This window comes from Mirounga leonina, unplaced genomic scaffold (assembly GCF_011800145.1).
Source record: "Mirounga leonina isolate KUSES-001 unplaced genomic scaffold, KU_Mleo_1.0 Mir_125, whole genome shotgun sequence".
NCBI classification, from domain to species: domain Eukaryota; kingdom Metazoa; phylum Chordata; class Mammalia; order Carnivora; family Phocidae; genus Mirounga; species Mirounga leonina.
In genome coordinates this window covers 48,283,752-48,306,921 of record NW_023270305.1, presented here as the reverse complement: position 1 = coordinate 48,306,921, position 23,170 = coordinate 48,283,752, and positions in this window count along the sequence as shown.

Below are 23,170 nucleotides of genomic sequence, written 5' to 3'. Positions count from 1 at the left end.
TCTAAGTCATTAGTACAAAAGGATCTGTTGAGTGAACGTTGGAGTCTACAGTGTTAGTGGGTAGTGGTCTTCATGGGGGAAGGCTGGGTGGTACAATGGATTAGCAGTCTAAGGACTTAGGTTCTAGTCCCAACTCTGTTGTACATTTCACTTGCCATCTCTGGTCTCTCATTTTATCTTCTATAACATAAGGAAGGTAGATTAGGCAGTAGTTTCCTAAACCTTTCCAAGCAGTAGAGACCTTTCTTTAAGTCAAGCCTATAGATCTCCAGGTAAGAGAGGAGCTGCTTTGTTTGAAGTAAGTGTGGGGAGCCTAGAGCCCTCCCCCTAAAGAACTTTTACAAGAACCACCTGGCAACTTGGTACAGCTTCTTTCCAGGACTTCTTGGAACACTGTTTGGAGATCACTGGACTAGATCTGGGGTCAGCTAATTGTGGCCCATAAGATAAATTGGGTCTGAGGACTGTTTTTCTTTGGTCACTAAACTAAGAATTGTGTGTGTGTGTGTGTGTGTGTGCGCACACACACACACATACACATACATTTGGGTTGTTTCTACCTTGTGACTATTGTTAACAATGCTGCTATGAACATAGCTCTACAGGTACCTCTTTGAGAACTTAATTTTTTTTAAACTATTGAGATACAATTGACATATAATGTGTAAGTTTAAGATGTGCTGTGTGTTGGTTTAATATATATTGTGAAGTGATTGTCATCCTAGCCTTAGATAACACCTCTATCACATCACATAATTACCATTTCTTTTTTTGTGGTGAGAACATATAAGATGTATTCTTTAAGGAACTTTCAAGTATATACGGTATTATTAACCGTAATCACCGTGCTACACATTAGATTACTAGAACTTCTTCATCTTTGATCTGGAAGTTTGTACTTGTTGACCAACATTTCCCCATTTCCTTCAACTCCCAGTCCCTGGTAACCACCATTCTAGTCTCTATTTCTGTGAGTTTGGTTTACCTTAGATTCCGCATATAAGTGATAACAGATAGTTCGTCTTTCTCTGAGTTATTTCACTTAGCATAATGCTCTCAAAGTTCATCCATGTCACAAATGGCAGGATTGCCTCTTTTTAATGGCTGAATAATATTCCATATAGAAGTACATACCACATTTTGAAAATTTATTCATCGATAGGCCAATTCTTTTTTTTTTTTTTTTTAAGATTTTATTTATTTGAGAGAGAGAGAGAGAGAGCACATGAGAGGGGTGAGGTCAGAGGGAGAAGCAGACTCCCTGCTGAGCAGGGAGCCCGATGTGGGACTCGATCCTGGGACTCCAGGATCATGACCTGAGCCAAAGGCAGTCGCTTAACCAACTGAGCCACCCAGGCGCCCCCATCCATAGACCAATTCTTAGGTTGTTTCCATGTGTTGGCTATTGTGAATAATGCTGCAGTGAATATGGGGTGCAGATATTTCTTCAAGATCCTGATTTCATTTCCTTGGATATATACCCAGAAGTGGTATATGGTTGTCCTCTTTTTTATTTTTTGAGGAATCTCCATATTGTTTTCAATAGTGGCTGTACCAATTTACATTCCTACCAACAGTGCACAGGGGTTCCCTTTTCTCCACATCTTGCCAGTACTTGTTATCTCATCTTTTTGATAACAGCCATACTAATAGGCATGAGGTAATATCTCATTGTGATTTTCTTTTCTTGTAGTGTCCTTATTTGCCTTTGGTGTCAGGGTAATGCTCGCCTCATAAAATGAGTTTGGGAGTGGTCCCTTTAGCTTTTTTAAGAAGAGTTTGAAAAGGATTGGCATTAGATTTTCTGTAAATCTTTGGTAGAATTCACCAGTGAAACCATTTAGTCCTGGGGTTTCCTGTGTTGGAAGATTTATGATTACTTGTTAATCTCCTTGTTATTTGTCTGTTCAGATTTTCTTCATAATTCAGTCTTGGTAGGTTGTATGGGTCTAGGAATTGATCCATTTATTTAATTCAATTATCTATTTCTCCTGGGTTATCCAATTTGTTGGTATATAATTGTTCATAGTATTCTCTTATGAATTCTGTGGTATCACTTGTGATGTCTCCTCTTTCACTTCAGATTTTGTCATTTTTTTTTCTTAGCCTAAATGTCTTATTCAAGTCCCTTTCCCAAGTTTTAATAGAGGTATGTGTGTGTGTGCACACACATGCATGTGTGCGTGTGTGCACACACATGCATGTGTGCGTGTGTGTTTGAGTTGTAGGACTTCTTTATATAGTCTGGATATTAACTTTTACCAGATATTTGATTTGCAAATACTCTCTCCCATTCTGTGGGTTGCCTTTCTACTCTGTTGAGCATGTCCTTTGATGTACACAATTTTAAATTTTGATGGTAGCCCAATTTTATCTTTCTTTTCTGTGCTTTTGGTATCATATCCAAGATATCATTGCCAAATTCAATGTCATGAAGCTCTTCTCCTATATTGTCTCCTAAGAATTTTACAGTTTTAGCTCTTGAATTCAGGTCCATGAACCATTTTGAGTTAATTTTTGTATATGGGGTAAATAAGGGTCTATAACTTCATTCTTTTGCATGTGGATTTTCAGTTTTCTGACACCATTTCTTGAAAAGATTGCCTTTTCCCTGTTTGTCTTAGCATGCTTGTCCAAAATCATTTGAAGATGTAGAGGAGGGATTATTTCTGGGCTCTCTATTCCACTGGTTTGGTCTATATGTCTGTCTTTATGCCAGTACCACACTGTTTTGGTTACTCCAGCTCTGTAATAAGTTTTGAAATTAGAAAGTTTGAGACCTCCAGTGACTTTTATATTTTTAAAAAATTGTTTAAAAAAGGAAGAAAAATACATGACAGAGATTGATTGTGTCCCACAAGACTAAAATATCCACTACCTGGCCCTTTACAGAAAAAGTTTGCTGACCCTGGACTAGATGATCTCTAAAGTTCCATTAATGTATACTGTGAAGGTCAGTCTGCATGAGGAGCATCAGAGATTTCCTTGATTTGTATGTTGATCAAGATCAAACTCTCACAGAGAGGAAACAGTTCTTCTCTATTTAAATAAATGTGCTGGTAAGTGTACTAAGAGAAAATACAGTTTGATTAACCCACATTGCTAGTAGGTTAAATTCTCACACTGGTTGTCTCTCACAAATCTTATGAAATATCAGGATGTTGGGAAGCATGAATATGGGCTTTAGTAAATGTGCCACCTCTGTGGGACCTTCATCTTGCACCATTATGGCACACATTGTGTATTACTTTAGGCATTACTGTTTCAGGCTTCTAAATTGCAACCAGCAAAGGTTCCTAATTGTTCCTCTTGCAACAAGGAATACATTAGAAGAATATTTGTAGCTAACAGAGTTGCCATGAGGCTCAGGAAATGAGCAGGAGAGCAGGGAGGTTCTGTGGTCAGAATCACAGTATGCTGCAGAATCATCTGTCAAGAACACCACTGGCACCACTGCTGGCTGCCACCAAGAAAGAATTCTGTGCTGGCAGCAGGTGTAAATCTAAGGAGGTGTGTCTCCCCGGCCATGCCTAGGTGCTGCCACACCACTGTTTGGATAGCTGGCAGAATTGAGTGAGTGTCTGGAGAGGTAAGATGAAGGATTCCTGAAGCACAGGAGAAGAGCTCAGGTGCTGTGCAGTGAAGAAAATGGCAGATGTCCTCCTAAATTATGTGTGTACAGGCCCATCCTAAGTTTCTTGAAGATAAAGCCACAAAACACTCACGCCATGAAATGCCATTAACATTCCATAGGAAGGAACTCAAGAAATCTTAAGAGATCAGAGTAAGGATAGTGTGTATGGAGTTTGCTGAGACTGTATTAAAAAAATCATAGATGTGTACCTAAGAAAGATCTATTTCAAGGACTCACAGTACTTGGAAAATAGGGCATATGTTCCATTTTGTAGATAGAGAAGAAATTACAGATATACCTCTGCCCTTAGCTCAGGACTGATACAGCGTTTCCTGAGCTCTACCCCAGTATCCATCTTGCAGCCTCAGTGACCCTTTTAAGAACCAGAAGGAGCAGAGCTGGGAGCTTCTATCTGGTGTATCAAATTACAACCATCAGAATATATCCCTAAGGAAATAGTGGAGACTGTGCATAATGATAGGTAAAAATGAGAATCAACTTAAAAGTCCAACAAAAGGGGATTTACTGAATTAATTAAGAGGTGTTCATACAATGGAATGCTATAAGGCTATTAAAAATCTTATAGATAAATATTTACTGACATCAGAAGATGGTCATGATTTATTAATGAAGAAAAATACATTATAAAGTAACACTTCTAACAATAAAAATCAGTATATATATAAAATACTGTGCATGCATATATGTGTATATATACACATATGTATATGTATTTTTAATTATATATATGAAATACAATAAAACATAAAAATATATACAAGAAAATGTTAATAGTGATTGACTCTGGGTAATGAGAGCATGGTCAATTTTTATATTTTCTTGCACATTGAGGTTTTTGTTGTTGGTGGTGTTTTTTTTAGGTAGCACTTGAGCCTTTTCTCTTAGAATGGGTCTAGTGTCCTGAGTCATCTTTCTTGTGTAAACCAAACTTGTAGAGCATCTTCTCCATTTTCTTTGTTTGGGTCCTTTAAAGCAGAACAAGGATATAAATACCCTCTTCTAGATTTTTACAATATTCTCATCCTTAATAGTTGTTAAGACCTACTCCTAATTGTACAGCACAGCATCTGTTTTTTTAAATACTCATTTTATTAGGGCTCCTGGCTGGCTCAGTCCATAGAGCATGCAACTATTGATTTCGGGGTTGTGAGTTCAAGCCCATATTGGGTGTGGAGCCTACTTTAAAAAAAAAAAGAAAAAAAATTAAAAACTCATTTTATTATGTCCTCTTAATGCAATTTAGTTTTCATGGGAACAACTGTTTTGGTTCTCCTATTTCACCTTTTTTTTTTTTAAGATTTTATTTATTTATTTGACAGAGAGAGACACAGCGAGAGAGGGAACACAAGCGGGGGGAGCAGGAGAGGGAGAAGCAGGCTTCCCACTGTGCAGGGAGCCCGATGTGGGGCTCAATCCCAGGACCCTGGGATCATGACCTGAGCCGAAGGCAGACGCTTAATGACTGAGCCACCCAGGCGCCCCTTTTGAACATTTTTTAAAAAGATTATTTATTTATTTATTAGAGAGAGAGGGTGAATTCATGGGGAGGGACAAAGGGAGAAGGAGAGAGAGAATCTCAAGCAGCCTCCCCACCCACCCCTGCTCAGCACGGACCTTGATGTAGGGCTCGATCTCAAGACCGTGAGATCATGACCTGAGCCAAAATCAAGAGTCGGACGCTTAACCGACTGAGCTACCTAGGCACCCCACTGATTTTATCATTTTTGTACATTTAAACAAATTGCATACTTATAATTGTAGTTACACTTGGCATAGACAGTTTGAGCCTCTTGTTAGCATAACTGGTAGAAGTGGAGGTGTCCAGTAATGTTGAGGAGTAGCCTCTTGGTTATAGGCATTCAGCATATCCTGGCATTCATCTGTAAGTTTTAGAGAGGGAATGGGGAATATTGGTTAATCTGGTGAGTTGGTTGAGTGAGGTTCAGTTGAAAGGGCTTCTACCACATATGTGTTTTGCTTTCATAGCATCTCCACTTCTCATATCTTCTGTTCTCCTTAGCTGACCTGACTCTATATAGAGAACTGATACTCCCAGGCTCATTTTGAAGGCACAGGGGCTTCCTTTCCCAATATGTAGAGGACCTCGTGTCAGCCACACTCTTGTCTTTCCTCCTGGAGCTGGGATTCCTTTGTTGTGCTCCTTGTTGAAACACAAAGGATGGGCTTGTTCTGATGGGCTCAGACTTCCGGTTCTTAGGGTCTGTGACTCTTGACACTGGTGACTTTCTCCCATCAGCTAATGTATAGGATCGTGTGTTTGGGGGCTGGATGTAGCCATCCCTGCCAGGTCCCTGCTGTTATCTTGGAGCTACATGCAGCCTTATTTTGCCTGCTATTCCTATGGGTCTGGTTTTTCTCCACAGGATACTACATAAAAGGCCTTCAGTAAATACTGATAGAATATGGTAGGTCTGGGATATTTCCAGAGGGTCCTGCAGGTCCACTGATAGATCATGGAGTAAAATCCCTTTCTAAATGTTTTAGTTAGCTATTTATGCATTATTTTCTTATTAATCAGACTCCTTGCATTTTATTTCTTTTTGCCAGATGGGTTGCTGACCTCTTCAAAAATAGCACCATGCTTACATTTTGTGGACCCAGTTTATGAGTCAGTTGGCAGCTGATCAGTATGGGTTCTTCACTGCCAAGATCCACACATTTTCTTTGTTATCACCTGGGTGTCCCATTTAGTTGGGTTACACAGGGCGTCATAAGCAGTTTTTACTAGAAATTCTTGTAGGAGTGGCTCTTGCATGAGAGAAAATATCTTGCATTTGATGAGTGGAAATCATGGATAAAAATTCCAAAAATGTCATCACTTCTGTAACATTTGGAAATTGAATTATGAAAGGCCTTTTCCTGTTGGAATCCAGGGAATCAACTGAATAACTTCAGAGTTGCTGATTATATAGGGTTGGTTGTACCTACTTATCTTCTTAGAACTGCTTCTTATTTCTTCTTTGGAATTTCAGGTTGAGTAAATATTTTCTTCCATATGGGAAAATAAATATCTTAAGAGCAAGCTGCCACATCTTCTATTTTCTTTTCTGTAAAATTATACAACAATGAATTCTGATTTACTGATACTAGCCTAAACTTTGCAGAGTTTTGATCATGTGAACTAGACAGGGACTTGCACCAGAGATTCCAAAATACTCACCAGCTGATCAGGACATGGTCTATTGCTGCTTAAGAGCCAGGAGAATTTGTCTTAAAAATACATACTACCAGGTGTAACCCCAGGAAATCCTAATTTGTGGTGCCATCCAGGATTTGACCTAAGAGTGTTTATTTTATTTTTTTTCCTTTGCCAAATTCTTTATTAAGCTTTATTTACATTAGTTCATCTACTTTATACAGTAGTCCTCAAAGACAAATAATAATAATTTTCCCAGTAATTATGTAATTTGTTAATGGAATATTATACTTTTTTCCTCAAGTTTTTTTTTTTTTTTAATTTTTAAATTTTTAAAATTATGTTCAATTAGGGGCGCCTGGGTGGCTCAGTCATTAAGCGTCTGCCTTCGGCTCGGATCATGATCCCAGGATCCTGGGATCGAGCCCCGCATGGGGCTCCCTGATCCTTGGGAAGCCTGCTTCTCCCTCTCCCACTCCCCCTGCTTGTGTTCCTGCTCTCGCTCTCTCTGTCAAATAAATAAATAAAATCTTAAAAAAAAAAAGTTCAATTAGCCAGCATATAGTACATCATTAGTTTTTGATGTAGTGTTCAGTGATTCATTAGTTGCGTATAACACCCAGTGCTCATCACCATACCTGCCCTCCTTAATACCCATCACCCAGTTACCCCATCCCCCCACCCCGCTCCCTTCTGTAACCCTCAGTTTGTTTCCCGGGGTCCAGAGTCTCTCATGGTTTGTCTCCCTCTCTGATTTCTTCCCATTCAGTTTTCCCTCCCTCCCCCTATGGTCCTCCACGCTATTCCTTATGTTCCACATATGAGTGAAACCATATGATAATTGTCTTTCTCTGCTTGACTTATTTCACTTAGCATAATCTCCTCTAGTTCCATCTCTGTCGATGCAAATGGTAGGTATTCATCCTTTCTGATGGCTGAGTAATATTCCATTGTATATATGAACCACATCTTCTTTACCCATTCATCTGTTGAAGGGCATCTTGGCTCCTTCCACAGTTTGGCTTTTGTGGACATTGCGGCTATGAATATTAGGGTGCATGTGCCCCTCTTTTCACTACATCTGTATCTTTGGGGTAAATATCTAGTAGTGCAATTGCTGGGTCACAGGGTAGCTCTATTTTTAATGTTCTGAGGAACCTCCATACTGTTTTCCAGAGTGGCTGTACCAGCTTGCATTCCCATCAACAGTGTAAGAGGGTTCCCTTTTCTCCACATCCTCACCAACACTTGTTGTTTCCTGTCTTGTTAATTTTTGCCAATCTAACTGGTGTAAGGTGGTATCTCATTGTGGTTTTGGTTTGCATTTCCCTGGTGACTAGTGATGTCGAACATTTTTTCATGTGTCTGTTAGCCATTTGTATATGTTCTTTGGAGATGTGTCTGTTCATGTCTTCTGCCCATTTATTGACTGGGTTATTTGTTTTTTTGGGTGTTGAGTTTGAGAAGTTCTTTATAGATCTTGGATACCAGGCCTTTATCTGTAGTGTCATTTGCAAATATCTTCTCCCATTCAGTGGGTTGCCTCTTAGTTTTGCTGACTGTTTCCTTTGCTCTGCAAAAGCTTTTTATCTTGATGAAGTCCCAAAAGTTCATTTTTGCTTTTGTTTCCCTTGCCTTTATAAACATGTCTTGAAAGAGGTTGCTATGGCCAGTGTCGAAGAGGTTACTGCCTATGTTCTCCTCTAGGATTTGGATGGATTCCTGTCTCAAATTTAGGTCTTTCATCCATTTTGAGTTTATCTTTGTGTATGGTGTAAGAGAATGGTCCAGTTTAATTCTTCTGCATGTTGCTGTCCAATTGTCCCAGCACCATTTATTGAAGAGACGGTCTTTTTTCCATTGGATATTCTTTCCTGATTTGTCAGAGATTAGTTGACCATAGAGTTGAGGGTCCATTTCTGGGGTCTCTATTCTATTCCACTGATCTATGTATCTGTTTTTGTGCCAATACCATGCTGTCTTAATGATCACAGCTTTGTAATAGAGCTTGAAGTCAGGCATTGTGATGCCCCCAGCTTTGCTTTTCTTTTTCAGTAATTCCCTGGCAATTTGGGGTCTTTTCTGGTTCCATAACAAATTTTAGGATTGTTTGTTCCAGCTCTGTGAAAAATGTCAATGGTATTTTTTTTTTTTATTAACCTATAATGTATTATTTGCTTCAGGGGTACAGGTCTGTGATTCATCAGTCTTACACAATTCACAGTGCTCGCCATAGCACATACCCTCCCCAAAGTCCATCACCCAGCCACCCCATCCCTCCCACTCCCCCACCCCCCTCCATTCCAGCAACCCTCAGTTTGTTTCCTGAGATTAAGAGTCTCTTATGGTTTGTCTCCCTCTCTGGTTTCATCTTGTTTCATTTTTCCCTCTCTTCCCCTATGATCCTCTGTCTTGTTTCTCAAATTCCACATATCAGTGAGATCGTATGATACTTGTCTTATTATGATTGACTTATTTCTCTTAGCATAATACCCTCTAGTTCCATCCATGTCGTTGCAAATGGCAAGATTTCATTTTTTGATGGCTGCATAATATTCCATGGTATATATATACACCACATCTTTATCCATTCATCTGTTGATGGACATCTAGGCTCTTTCCACAGTTTGGCTATTGTGGACATTGCTCCTATAAACATTGGAGTGCATGTGCCCCTTCAAATCACTACATTTGTATCTTTGGGGTAAATACCCAGTAGTGCAATTGCTGGGTTGTAGGGTAGCTCTGTTTTCAACTTTTTGAGGAACCTCCATACTCTTTTCCAGAGTGGCTGCACCAGCTTACATTCCCACCAACAGTGTAGGAGGGTTCCCCTTTCTGTGCATGTCAATGGTATTTTGATAGGGATTGCATCAAAAGTGTAGATTGCTCTGGGCAGCATAGACATTTTCACAATATTTATTCTTCCAGTCCATGAACATGGAATGTTTTTCCATCTCTTTTTGTCTTCCTCAATTTCTTTCATAAGTGTTCTGTAGTTTCTAGAGTATAGATCTTTTACCTCTGGTTAGGTTTATTCCTAGGTATCTTATGGTTTGTGGTGCTATTGTAAATGGAATTGATTCCTTAATTTCTCTTTCTCAGTCACATTGTTAGTGTATAGAAATGCAACTGATTTCTGTGCATTGATTTTTGTATCCTGCCACATTGCTGAATTGCTGTATGAGTTCTAGTAATTTGGGGGTGGAGTATTTTGGGTTTTCCAAATAAAGTATCATGCCATCTGCAAGAGAGAGAGTTCGAATGAAAGGGAAGAGATCACAACTAACACCAAGGAAATAGAAACAATTATTAGAAATTATTACCAGCAACTATATGCCAACAAATTAAGCAACTTGGAAGAAATGGATGCCTTCCTGGAAACTTATAAACTACCAAGACTGAAACAGGAAGAAATAGACAACCTGAATAGGCCAATAACCAGTAACGAGATTGAAGCAGTGATCAAAAACCTCCCAAAAAACAAGAGTCCAGGACCAGATGGCTTCCCAGGGGAATTCTACCAAACATTTAAAGAAGAAATCATACCTATTCTACTGAAGCTGTTTCAAAAAATAGAAACAGAAGGAAAACTTCCAAACTTGTTCTATGAGGCCAGCATTACCCTGATCCCAAAACCAGGCAAAAACCCCATCAAAAAGGAGAATTACAGACCAGTATCCCTGATGAACATGGATGTGAAAATACTCAACAAGATCCTAGACAATAGGATCCAACAGTACGTTAAAAGGATTATCCATCACGATTAGGTGGGATTTATTCCTGGGATGCAAGGGTGGTTCAACATTCGCAAATCAATCAACATGATAGAGCAAATTAATAAAAGACAAGAACCATATGTTCCTTTCAGTTGATGCAGAAAAAGCATTTGACAAAATACAGCATCCTTTCCTGATTAAAACTCTTCAGAGTGTAAGGATACAGGGAACACATTTCAATATCATAAAAGACATCTATGAAAAGCCCACAGCGAATATCATTCTCAATGGGGAAAAACTGAGAGCTTTTCCCTTAAGGTTAGGAACACCACAGGGATGCCCACTCTCACCACTTTTTTTCAACATAGTACTAGAATTCCTAGCCTCAGCAGTCAGACAACAAAAAGAAATAAAAGGTATTCACATTGGCATAGGAGTGTTTATTTTGAATATGTTCTTCGTGTAATTCTGATGTTTGTTAAGCAGGAATAGCCAACATTTTCAGAAGAGCCCTTCTTTATTTTATGGTATCTTGTAACGTGGACCCTCGGTCAGTAGTTTACAGACTTTAATGCACACTGGAATCATTCAGGAAGCCTGTTCAATAAGAAGATTCACAGGTCTCATCCCCAGAGTGTCTGCTTTGCTCAGAATATTGTAGGGCCTGGGAAGCTGCATTTTAAAGATTCAGCTCAGTGACCCTGATACAGACCACAATTTGGGAAACACATCAGTGGTAGAAAATGATAGAAACAGGAGTCAGGTTTGTCTACTCCTGGGAGAGTGCTGTGGAGGTTCACATTTCATTTAGGAGAACTCAGGATTAAAATGGGATGTAATAATAGGATTTATATGAAAAGGTTGTTAGAAAAGATTAAGTGAAGAATGCATAGTGCCTGAAACAGAGTAAGTGTTCTATAATATAATCCTGAGTCATTGCTGAGCCCAGTACTTCACTTTTTATTAGTATTCTTTGCTTGTTTTTGGTGAAAATTACTCATGTTTTTTTTCCTCTTGATTGTCAGGAGTGTTCTAGGTTTCTTTTTAAGATCATTTCTCATTATACACAAATTTATTGTTTAAAATTATAGACTTACTATGTAGTTGAAGACTAGATAACCACAACATAGATTGAAATGGGGCTACAGGAGCATCAGCTAGATTTTCTCATCAGCTAAGTAATTTCTTTTCAGCTGCTGGTCATTTAGTGTCCAGAATTCAAAGAACTACCATGTAAGTTGACAGGAAATAGTTGAAATTAAGACTGTTCTATCCCACAAATGCCAGAGATTTATATCATTATTTAGTTATATACAGTGTTAGGGTTTTTTTTTTTTTTTAAGAACCTATTGAATTAGAGATGACAGTACATTTGCAGAATAGAGCAAGTAGATGAGAATCATTTTAGGCACTAAATTAAGCCAAGGGCATTTTGAGATATTCCTTGATTCCCAATCTCTAAGTGATACTCTTGTGAGAAAATGGAGAAATTAGAGGCATGGGATTGTTAGTTAGGTGTATAGAGAGTGGAAGAACCTGAAAGTTAGATGGCTAATGGATCAATGCAATATTTATAGACTAGCAGTGTCCTATAGACATCTCCCTCAGACCAGGCCTGCCCAAGATTTTCTCAATATAGATGGTATGGTCACCATATTTGAGCATGACACTAAACTGGGAAGATTAGCAAATATGTCAGATGGAATCTAGGATATCAATGATCTTGGAAGCCTGGATCTGGAGTTGAATGTTTAAAAAAAAAAATCACACTTGATAGCAATAAAGGCAAAATCCTGCATTTAGATTATCAAAACCAACCAACTAATCAACAAACCAACAAGTATGGAATTTGGAGGAGTGGCTTAACAGAAGTTCTTGACTCAGATCTTTTAGTTTACTCATTTATTCAGCCAAATATTTAATGACCACTTTCTATGCACCAGGCACTTTTCTAGATGTGTGGTCTCCAAAAGGCAGCCACAAGCCACATGTGGCAGTTGATCATTTGAAATACATGCTGCATTTCAAAGGCTTGATAAGAAAAATGTAAACTCATTAATAATTTTTATATTAATTACATGTGAAAATGATAATATTTTGAATGTATTTGGTAAAAAAATGTTGAAATCAGTTTAATCTGTTTCTCTTTACCTTTTTTAATGTGACTACTAGGAAATTTAAAATTGTGTATGTAGCTCACATCATATTTCTGTTGGACAGTACTGCTCTAGACATTGGGCATACATGATTGAATAAAACAGACAAGGTCTCTGCCTGTTGTTCATTCAACAAATAATTCTGGAGCACCTATTATATATCAGACACTGGTCTTTTAGAGCTTATCCAAGAGGAGGAAGATAATCATAAAAAATAACCAAGTGATCAAAGTGTGTGCATGTGGTGTGAAGTACTATGATGAAAATACAACAGAGTGGTAATAAGGTTGGGGGGAGGGACAGTACTGTGAGCCTGGGGACGGTCTCACTGTAGAGTTGCCATTTTAGCTGAGACCTGAGATACCAAGAAGGAGCTAGATAGAGGAAAACTGTCACAGCCGAACAGTCTTAAGAAACACCACGTGCAAAGGCCCTAAGGTGGAATAATCCTAGCATATTTGAGAGGCAGGCTTAAGTCCAGTGTGGTAGGCCCTGAGTTGGTGAGGGGAGGCAAGAGCCAAACAGTATGGGGGACTTGTAGGCTGTGGTGAGGAGTTCGGCTCTTTATTTAAGGGGAAGGTGAAATCACGGGAGGTGAGCAACATGATGAAATGCAAGTTTTCCTAGGGTTATTGTGTTCAGAAGGGCAGTAAGAATGAGTGCAGGGGCACTCGTAACTTGGGCAGGAGGTGATGGTGACCTGGAGTAAGAGGACAGTAGTACAGGTTGAAGTTGGAAAGAAGCCCTTGATTTGGGAGCTCTGTGGGAGGTAGGTCTTTTGAGCCTCATTGATAGATTGATGTCGGATTTAGGGAATCAAGGAATCAGGTGCACATTTAGCGTTTATCAGAGTGTGGTGTCATTGCCAGAAACAAAAGCCACTCAACCCTGATGGTCAGTGTGAGCCAATGCTGCTCTAGTGGAATTTGGCATTCAGAGAGGTGTGACTGCTCCACTTTGTTCAGTAACTGCCAAACTGTGGGCAATAATTGAATAAGAAGGTCTCAGGGGGGGCACCTGGGTGGCTCAGTTGGTTAAGCATCTGCCTTCAGCTCAGGTCATGATCCTGGGGTCTTGGGATCGAGCCCCGCATTGGGATCCCTGCTCAGTGGGGAGTCTGCTTCTCCCTCTGCTTGCTGCTCCCCCTGATTGTGCTCTCTCTCTCTGACCAAAAAAAAAAAAAGTCTCATAGGTTGTTCATTGCCAACACTGAAATTCTTGACTTCCTTGATGCATACTTCCAGGGTTTAAGTTTTCATTTATTCTAAGATCTTTCTTCCACTAGCCTATTCTGGGGCTGTGTGTACTGTGGAATGTATGATGATGGTTATGAGTGCAGACTCCAAAGTTAGGTATATCTTGGTTACAGTCTTATCACCAGACACAGTTACTGTATAACCTCTCTGGGCCATGTTATTCTCATCTGCAAAACTGACTTAAACATTTTAGTACCTACTTCAGAGAACTGCTGTGAATATTAAATATAGCATATAAAAGATTTAGCCCAAAGCCTGGCATACAATAGGCACCCAGCCCAGCACGTGCTATCATTAAATATTTATTGAGCATCTTCTATGCTCCAGGCTTTGTGCAGAGTTCTTAGAGTTGTTGAACTATAAGTGATCATTAGGATTCTAGTGTAACTCTCATTTGACAGCTGAGGAGACAGGTCCAAATGGTCATCTGATTGACTTAGACCTAGAGACATTTAGATTCAGTCTTTTGTTTGCACGTTCATTTCCAGGCCAATCTTTCCAATCTTCTCCTCTTCTCTTCTTCTTCCCATTCAATTCAACAAGTATTTTTTGAGCTACTAATTCTTGGAACCAGTTAGATGTAGAGGAGTGGTTTCAGTTGGAGGGGGGTTTTGCCCCCAGGGACATTTGGCAATGTCTGGTGACACTTTAGGTTGTCACATCTGGTTGTCACAACTGGCTCTCATGGATAAAGGCCAAGGATGTTGCTAAACATCTTTTTTTAATTTTATTTTTTATTATTTTTATTTTAAAAAATTTTTATTTAAATTCAATTTAGTTAACGTATACTCTATTATTAGTTTCAGAGGTAGAATTTAGTGGTTAATCAGTTGACTATAACACCCAGTGCTCATTACATCAAGTGCCCTCTTAATGCCCATCACCCAACTACCCCATCCACCCACCCACCTGCCCTCATTTTATAATGCACAGGATAATCCCTCCTAACAGAATTATTTGGCTCAAAAAGTCAATATTACTGAGGCTTAGAAACCCAGATATAGAAGATATAGAGGTAAATAAAGCATATGTTTGTGTGTATATATATATATTTTTTTGACTATAGGGGATTCCTGCCCCAAAGTGGGGGGGGGGTGCATGGGGATTACTCTTAATACACTGTGATAAATCCCTTCAGAATAGCAGTGCCCACCATGAACTCTTTGTGAATTTTTGGGCCCTAATTACTTTCCTTCATAAAACACATAAAGAGAATTCACATGGGCAGTCTATTAAATAAAATAAGGGGAGCCACGGAGCCCAAGGAAGACACATTATACATCTCTTTCCTGAGGGCTCAAACTGGGAAGAAACTTCTGGCTTCTCAGTGTCTCAGTGAAGTCCCTCCTTTCCATTTCTGGCAATGCCCCAGGTGAGCAAAACCAAATCAAACAGGGACAATATTGGCAACATATACATTCATTCATTTTAAAAGTGAATCTTTCACCCTATTATTATAACAATTAAGGCTTATTATGGGAAATTTGGAAAAATAGGTAAAAGGTATAAATAACCCCTATTAACATTGTTCTTTTTCTTTTCTCCCCCTATGCTTGGCTTTTCACTTTACATACATTGTGATGATCATACCAAAGGAACAAGTTTGTAGATTGCTTTTAAGCTGGTGTTCCTTCATTGTATACGTGTTCCTGCTAAGGACATCTTTTTGCATAAAACTTTTCCTATGTTTACTTTTAAAGTAATTCTCAGAAGTGAAATGACTAATTTAAAAGTATAAGCAGTTTAAGGGTTTGATATGTATTGAAAATTGCTTTCCCAAGAGATTATTCTAATTATAGTCTCACTGACAGTGTTTGGAGTTGCCCTCAAAAGTTAATCTTAAAAATCATGAATTTGGGTAATGTGATTCTAAGCTATCCAGTGGCAAGGAGCAAGTCATATATTTTTTGGAATATATGGTGTGTGTGTGTGTATGTGTGTGTGTGTGTGTGTGTGTATATATATATGTATAATGGCAGGAGGTGATGGTGACCTGGAGTATATATATATATATAAGAGAATGTAATAAGGGCTTAATAAATTCTTGTTGATTTAACTTTTGGTATTGGGCAATATTGAGTTGAGTGTTCACAGTTCACATTTGTTACAGAAGATTTAAGTCTCTCAGTTTTATCATATTGAAAATACACTCTTCTGAATTCACAGTATAAAATCCTTACTCTATTTTAAACTGTTTCTGTGACCGCAGCATTTCATAAATATATATGGTGGTATTGTTTGTGACATAACCGTGGTTTTTGTGTGGCTGTTTTACTTTGGTCTGGAGAAATACGGATGAGAGTTTTATCTCTATTTCTTTTCCTTTCCTTTTTCTTTTTTTAACTTAAAAACTGTCAAGCAAACAACTTCCTTAGGGAATGGAATACAGAATTTGCCTTTTCCTGCTACAAGTTGAAACACAACAAATGTTATGGCTAAGAAGAAGTATACAGTTCCAATTTTATGGTAGAATCTATCCGCAGTATCAGAGAAGGCACTTCCTCAAAGTCAGTACAGGAATAAGTTTTCACAACTTAGCAATAAACTGAATTTCTTTAAAGGAGCTTTTATTTTTTACCTACTACTTCAATTATAAAATCAGAGATGTAGCCTCATAAAAGGGGGAAAAATCAATGATAGACTGAGTTGAAACATTTGACAAGGGAGTAATTTAAGACTGGTGCAACAGAGGCCACAGACCATTTACAGGAGAAGAAATGCAAATGACTAATAACATAAAAAGTCAGCTTCACTAATAAGGAAATGCAAATTGAAATGAGATACCATTTCTGCTTATCAAATTGGCAAAAATGAAGATATTCTTCAATGTTGGTAAGGCTACAGTAAAATATATTTGCAGACATCAGTGTTTGGAATACAGATTGGCATAAGCATTATAGAAATCAATTTAGCAATATGTATTAAGAACTTTAAAAAAATTCACATCCTATTTGACTCAGTAATTTCCTTTTTATAAATATAAAGTAAATTATTCAGAAATCTGTACTAAAATGTATGTCTAAAGATGTTCATTGTATTATTATTTAAAATATTAAAAAATTTAAATATTCAACAATAGGAAATTGGTTAAGTACATCATGTTGTACATACCTTGTTAATCAAATTATTATTTAACCAAATTTGAGAACAGTGGATATACAATGTGATGCACTGTTAAACCTGTCAACTTCTGTCTCTTGTCTTCCACAGCGTAAGTTAATTTGATGAATTATCTTTTGCCTTGTATTGAACAGTTATGCCAAAAAAAAAAAAAAAAAAAGCATCCCTGCATAGCATTTGCAATAGGGAGTTCACTGAGGACACTTTCTGAATTATCCCTAAGAGCCAGGAGATTATTTCCTCTGAGAACAGTGCCTGTTACGTGAAGCTCAGGGAATGTTGAAGGAAGGAGAAAATGGGCAAGGGTTCCTATGGCTTGTATGTCTGCATGCTAATACTCTGTTTCTTTACTATTGTTAGAATAGGAAATATTTTTTAGGTTCCCCAAATCCAGGTTTTCCTGGATTAGTCATTTGTTTTTAGGCATGATTTTGATTATGTCAATGAGGATCCTGGCAAGAAATAAATGGCACACTCAAACTAGGAATTTACAAAATAAATCACAGAAGTTAAGCAGAGTTAAAGGAAACCAACCAGAGGGAGTGCAGCACTCTGGGGAGGTAACTGTGGGGAGTGGTTATCATCTAGAGGTCAAAGAGGCAAAAAAAGAGTGGTATGGAAAGACTGCTTGGCAGCTCCATGGAGAGGGCTGCCTGATGGGAGCTGAAACCTAGTAGAGGAATGCAGCCAACCCAGGGTCACCTGCAAGAAGGAGTGGCAGAACAAATACTTCACTTTCACTCTCTGCCTTGTCCCTGTCTCCCATGGGCCAAAACCAGGTGAAGGCAAGAGGGCCAGGGAGCCCCTGGTGTAGCCCATATATGTTAGCCTCTTGGTGCACAGAAGTGAGTAGGAAAGGGTGGAAAGGGCATCTGGAGTCACAGGGGAAGATACCCAGCACAGTGATAGATCTGTGATACTGAAGTAACGTGAAAGCAGTTCTTGCTTTCTAGTCTTCCTACCTTCAACCCCATTAGCTAAGTGGATGAATCTGGTTTCTGGCAGCTTCTTTGTTTTAGTCCTAGAAACACAACAAAGACCAACGAGAAGAGAGCAAGCAGCACTTTTTTTTTTTTTTCCCCTGTGACTTGCCTGTCAAAGCATTATGGTTTTAGGTACGTAATATTTGTAAAAGGCAGGAGTTACAAACCATTTTGTGTAAGAAAAACCACATATAGCGCTTTCACTTGCCAATGGACGTGTTCTGCTGAAAGTTCCAATTGGATGTGGTTGTCTTTTTTGGCTTTTTATGCCCAGAGACACACCCTCTGGGCATATACCACGGAAGCAGCAGGCACTAAGAATGTAGAGCACCATTTTCCTTCTCCCTGGGAAGACTGTCTTTAGAAATACAGTACACAGATCCTAGAACTTCCAGTTCATGCTTTTTGGACAGAACTCTTAGTGTTTTGTTAGTGGATAGTGTATTCATGCCCAGAGTCTACCTCCTCCTATTTTCAGCAATAGTAGAAGTTTTGAGTGGGAGAAAGCAAGGGGGGAACCAGGAGGGTTTTTAACTACATAATAAAGAATAAGCTGAAATAGAGTAGTCATTTCATGCAGGGACTAGATTTACCCAGGGCAGCAGGAACTATCTGGAGATAACTTGAGTCCTTTAAGGATCACAGTGTGATGCAATAAGTCTTTCAAGCAAGTGGGGGGCATCCCTGAAGCTAACGGTAGTCTGGGATCTTGACCCAGTCTCTGTGTCTCAGGTGACCAACTTAATTCCTGGGCTGCACATAGTAGCTTGGAATGTGGATAAAAAAGCTACAAGAAGATTCTAATAGAGTGATACTTGAACTCTGCCTTACTGGCATGTAGGGAATAGTCCGTTGGCATGGAGGCAAGAGCGTCAAAATAAATAGCAGAATGGAGGCCATTTTTATGTATTTTATTTCCAGTGCATCTTACACTTTAGATGACTAACACCCTCTGTGAACTTCTGCAAGTGGAACCAAAACTGTTTAATGAATAAGTGAGTTTTAGTGCTTTATTTTCATCTAGAGCTTCGTTTGAAAGAGATCATCATTAGCTTTATGGTTTTAATTGTATTGAAATTCCTTATCGTAACCTATTGCTTTATTGCATTAGTCCATTAGCCTGGGTGCCACGGAGCATAGTTTTAGAGCCTGTATTTATATCTGAACGAATTGCATGGATGCTTTCAGTACAGGATGAGGTATTTTTCAGATCACCACAGGAAAAATAATCTGAACCCCTTTCCAAACTTCAGGGTTTGGGGTAGTAAGAACCAACACAAAGCAAAACAAAACAAAAAACCCTGCACATTATTCTGCATTTTTCTTGCTTTGAAATGTCTACTACTCTATCAACAAGGAATTGCAAAAGAGTAATTCTCACAGTACGTGTTGCTTCCACATGTTTTTCATTTGGAGGTACTATGCAAAGCATTGGTCTGTGGGCTCCCCAATCAAAACCAGGTGGTTAATGGTTACAAACTGGGGGACTGTTTGTAACCATTAACCACTAAAGCAAATGGAGATGGAACATTTGGCTACTGGTTGCAGCCTTAGAAGCTCAGACAAAGCAAGAATGACCAAGACCCAGTTCCCTGTGGGAGACCTTTGTTAATAACCCGGAAGGTGGCACAGTTGTTAATGCCCAGTTGACCCAAAGCATTTCTTTCTGGAGTGGGAAAGTGACTGATGGAGACTCTAGTGTACTTAGATCACACAGGGTGTTTTTTTGCTTCTCCTGGAGGAAGGAACATTGAAGTTGGAATTGGGCCCTTTGTTACCGCCCAGATGCTCAACAGCAGGGGTGTTTACAGTGCCCATCAACCAGGCTTTCTGTTGCACCTGTTGGGGGACCAGCTGCAGAAAGCAGGTGTATCTGGGGACCTAGAGGACTGGTGACTGTGGAGAATGCTGAGGGCTGCCAGATGTATTCCACATAAACACCGGGCCAACAGCTGGGGGGACAGGAAAGATGTAGATTTAATTAAAAATGTGCAAATTTGATTATTAATTTCAACCCTTGTATAAATGTAACACACATGTACACACATATAATGTGTATTTCAAGACGACTCAGTGGAATGTGTTGATGTAAGCATGAGATTCACTTTTCATCAATTCCATGCACATTATGTTTTGTTCATTGGTCTACACATTGTTCATTACATTTCCATGTCCATTTAAAAAATTTTTCCCAGGCAGGAAGCTAAAATTCCAGTTTAATTGTGAATGCTTGCAATCCTAAAAACACACAGTTGTCAATTTAAAACAGAAACTGAATCAAGCAGCCCCTGATGCCTGTATTTATATCTGGACTAATTATATGAATTGTTCAGTAAAGGATGAGAAACTTTGACCACAATTGTTTGTGCTGTGGATGGTGGACTCTCATGAGATTGGACCAGTCCTTTAGTTTCTCGTGTGCCACTTAACGCCAGAGATGAGAGACTGCAGTGCTTCACGAGAGGGGTGGAGCTCAGGGGCATATTGAGGCTGCTTCCCTGGATTTTATATACTGCCATAAAATGTGTAGGAAGCCTGAGGAGAATTTTCTGTGCCTGGCTTTAGAATGCTAAGTGTGCTATGGGTCTTCTCACTTAGAAATCTGAATGTATGGGGCATTGCCCACCACTCAAAAGAGCTGGAGGTGAGAATATTCTCTACCTTGGGAATAATACCCTTTTGGGCAGTTTTGAATGGCAATTATAACTGGCACTAGCTAAAGAAGATAGACAGTTGTAAAATTTCAGCGTCAGAGCTGAGGGTAAAATCAGAGTTTCTAAGAATACTGTCTCTTGGGGTTTTCAGGGGACTCTCCCACTAGACTTAGAGTGTCACATTATTTTTTTAGAACATTGGTTCTTGAAACTGTAGGCAAAGTGTTGTGTATATGTGAATATGTGCATTTTTCTCAGTCGTGATTAGTATGTCCTTTTCTTCAGATTCTCAAAGCTCCCCAAATCTTAAGACCTAAGGAGAGTGTCGTTTCTTCGGTGAGACTTTGTCTTGAGTAGCACCTTATTTCTCTTCAGGAAATGTATTCATAGCAAGAAATAATAATGCCAATAGCAGAAACAATAATAGTTAATACTTACGGCATTTATTAAATTCCAGCTACTATGCTGAGTACATATGTTAGTTCATTTAATAAGGTAATTGTAATTGTCAAAAATAACAATTAGACCATAATGAATAGTTACTTTTCCATGAAGGGATTCAATTCCTGTAGCATGATATTCAAGGGCCTCCCTGCTCTGGTCTTGAATGCTAGTCCTTTTCAATATTTATTTACCCAGTGTATTAATTTTCTATGCTGGATAACAAATTACCACAGACTCAGTGGCTTTAAAAATGCCTATTTATTATTTCATAGACGTTTCTGTGGGCCAGAAGTCCAGGTAAGACTTGTCTAGATTATCAAGGCTTACGAGGGTGTAATAGAGGTGTTGGCTGGGCCTGTGGTCCAATCTCAGGCTTGACAGGGGAAGGATATACTTCCTGACATACTCCCTCTGGTTGTTGGCAGAATTCATCTTCCCTTTTTCTTACTGGCTGTTGGCAGGAGGATGTTCTTCAGCTACTAGAGGCTGCCTACTACATGACCTTCTCATAATATGACAGTTTACTTCTTTATAGCCAGCAAAGAAGCTTTTCTGTCCTTTCTGCTTTGATGAAGTCTTATAAAATGATCATGGGAATAATACACTGTGACATATAATATAACCTAATCAAGGGATGACATCCTGTCACTTGTGCCATATTCTGTTAGAAGCAAGTCACAGATTCTACCCAAACTCAAGGAGATAGGATTATACAAGTGCGTTACTTATTGGGGGTCACTTTGGGTGTGTTGGTGGTATCCAGCATTAGTACTGGGTGCAGTTTTAGCTAGTTGTTTGAAATACTCATCAGGAAACCTCATTTTCCATCTCAACTTTTTGCTTCCAGTCTTCAGGGAGCATTGTTGCTCCTCAGAAGTGCTTTGCATGCTTATGCCACTGACCCTTTGCTCTCAGTTGTGCTCCCAGCTTGGAGTGCCCTCCAGTGTCTTGGCCATCATTACTATCAATGTCAGACTAAAAAGCTCAGCTCAAATAATATGTTTTTTCCCCCCAAACCTTCTCTGATGCCTCCATTATTGTGTTGCATGGGAGAAAGTGGTCATACCTTTCTTATAGCAAACATTTAATTCTGAATTGTATTATAGTTACTTGTGTAAATAACTATCTTCTTCAAAAAAGGAATCATGTCTTATGTATTACCTTTTTTTTTTTTTTTTGACAAAGCTCATCATTTCTACATAGGAAATACTAAGTAAATGTTTGTTGAATTAATTTCTCCCAAACAATTGACCCAACTTTTAAATTTCTCCCTTTTTGTCAGGAATGAGAATAATCAACAATCGATCCTTAACATTGGTTTGGGCTTTTTCCTTTAAAATGGGGACAGAAAGCTTACCTCAAACTCCTTCCTTTTCTCTTTCTTCTGGCCCCTGCAGTATCTACTCAGAGCCTTTTCAGCCAGCTTGAAAAGATCGAAAGGTGAAAGCTACTGAAGAACCCAGTCTGACAGTGTTTTGCTTCTTAGTGGGGTTTTATGTCTCACTTGCTGCATTTCCACCCTACCATTTTGATGCCGAAAGTAGAACTTGTTGCTGACCAATTCAGGTCTCCTGAAAAAACATCCAGACTATGTGACAGGCCAATTTTCCAGCCATTGAAATGAGTTTCCAGGTGTGACCTATCATCCCAGTAATAGTTCAGGTGCTTTTGTTTAGATGTGAAATTGCAGTTTATTCTCCCAGATTATTGACTAGATGTTAGAAATAGTTTGGCCTTCATTTACATCAATAAATATAATTTCTTATTCAGTGTTGCATTTCTTTTTTTTATTATGTTAATCACCATACATTACATCATTAGTTTTTGATGTAGTGTTCCATGATTCATTGTTTGCATATAACACCCAGTGCTCCATGCAGAACGTGCCCTCTTTAATACCCATCACTAGGCTAACCCATCCTCCCACGCCCCTCCCCTCTGGAACCCTCAGTTTGTTTTTCAGAGTCCATCATCTCTCATGGTTCATCTCCCCCTCCAATTTCCCCCCCTTCATCCTTCCCCTCCT